Raw genomic sequence first — 2,304 nt, 5'->3', positions numbered from 1 at the left:
ATGTGTTGGGGTGAAGGTTGGGTGTCAGGAGTCATGTGTTGGGGTGAAGGTTGGGTTTCAGGAGTCAAATGTTAGCAGGTAGGGGTGTTCGTCTGTGTTCGGTTGGGGGTTGAGGCATTGTTTTAAGGTTCAGGATGAATGCAGAGGGATCACACAGGGCAGGGAGGAGAGGGGGTTAGTGGGGTTTGGGTGAAGTGAAGTATTTAGGGTGGATTATTGTTGGGGACATTCAAATTTGAGTTGAGCTTCAAGTTATACAGTCAGAACCAAAAGTTCCACAGTACATACAAGTAGCACTGATCTGTCAAAAAGCAGAATGAACCTCTTGTTATTTTACAATCATGATGTTTGACCCCGCCATTTAAACCTGTGATTAAACATTGGGAGTTGGCTTACTCCAGTAATACAAATTTTCTCATCTCAGCTGTGTTCATTTCAGCCAACCAACCAGGATCAAAGGAATTGGTCCATCAGAGTGAACACAGGTTCACATAGATAAGTGGTCAGTGTAACATTGTCAGCTACATTGTACGTAGGTTTTCCCTAAACTGACCTTAGCTGCAGCTTTGACCTTGGCTGCTGGTGTACAATGGGCACCGAGGCACCAGAAGCCAAATGTTGAGCACTTCCTGTTATAGGGTGACAACGCTCTGTTCCTGTCTCCCAAACATTATTCTATGTTGTCACATTGTTATACGTTCTTCCAATGGAGACAAAAAAATGTGTCCATTGTGCTGTAATGCACAGCAAAGGGGAAATACGAACGAGGCCTTCAAAAAGAGGCACACAATGCCGTTTTCCACATTGCAAGCTCCAGAACTTTTTGGATCATCCATCTTACGAGCCCATAGTGACCAGTGATTTTTAAGCTTTTTTCCCTACTAACTCCACCAGTAACACACTTCCCAAGGTGACAACACTATGCTGTATCTATGATGGAACAGTGTTGTCACCTGTCCCCTCTACTTTTCTCCATTACATACCGGTAGGAGTGAGGATTCTAGAAACATGGAGGACATAACACTATGCCTGGGACTGAATTCACGCCAACAAGGCATGCTGGCAATCCTCTTCACGGCCCATCCAATATGGCTGAGTCCTTCGAGCTATTTGAGTGGAAATCTGTGTACAGGATATGAGTGTGCAATACTAAAGACCACTCATTAGTAAATAAAAAGAGACCCCCCCCCAACACCCTTCCCCGTCTCATTTACATGAGAAGTCCCCCAAGGGTGAATGCAAAATTCACATACAAACTCATTGTCTGGGCCATCCCTTTGTGCTGCCTAATTAATCATTTGATGAGAGAATAAACATCACACACAAACACGTGTACATACACAAAAACCTCGGATACCCAGAAAAGAGCAATGGCCGACCATGCTAAGGGAATGGGGGGGCAACTTCCTTCAAAAAAAAATCTGACAACAATGACAGGTGACACAGTGAATGAGTGGGGACACCATTCATCCCAAAGTATAGTTTACTTTCTCTGGGTCCTGTAAGGGAACTACAATCTGGAGCCAAGGAAGAAGTGTTGGGGGGCTATTTATAAAGGGGGGAGGCAGGCTGTTTGCATTATTTATGCACAAATACCATCATTATTCAGGACAGGCGGAACACTGAATAATTGTAACCAATTGCAAGGATCAATTTATATTGATTGTAAAATTGATTACATTTTTTTTGCTGCAAAGTACAGAAAATGAAAATGAAATGAAAAACACTAAGAAAAGATCAAGCGTCCTGTGATCATTCCTAGTAAAGATGATGAATTAGGGGACACGGAGATAAATATTCCCTAGATGAAACGGAGAAACCCGTCATCAAGGAAACTGGATAAGGGACATCCAATATCACAGCACCCCCCACACACCCCCCAGCTATTCCTCCATGAACAAATGCAGCCGCTGTGATTTGAGCCCATCTGCTGTGTCAGAGGTTATCAATAGGGAAATTGTAGGAAGTTTGGCCCTAAAGGGCCCCAGCACAGCATAGATTTCATGTCCATTACAATCCCATCTATCAAGATCTACAGGGACAATCCACAGAGATGGAGAAGGGGCTGTATAGAAGTCATGTGACCTAAAAATAACGGAGAGTTTTAAAAATAAATTATATTGAACAAACTTCTAGTTATTAGATACTTTATAAATACTATTATCATTGCGTTATGTCAGTCCAGAGAATAAGAGATCTGTTTGTTTTTCATTCTACCTCTATTTCTACTGATTTCTATCTGTCATTTATATAATCTATTATTTTGTCTGCTATCCCTGCATCTATTATTCTCACTTTCTATCT

The sequence above is a fragment of the Pyxicephalus adspersus genome, chromosome 2, assembly GCF_032062135.1.
Source record: "Pyxicephalus adspersus chromosome 2, UCB_Pads_2.0, whole genome shotgun sequence".
NCBI lineage: Eukaryota > Metazoa > Chordata > Amphibia > Anura > Pyxicephalidae > Pyxicephalus > Pyxicephalus adspersus.
The sequence above is the reverse complement of the archived record's forward strand: the minus strand, read 5'-3'. Positions refer to the sequence as shown.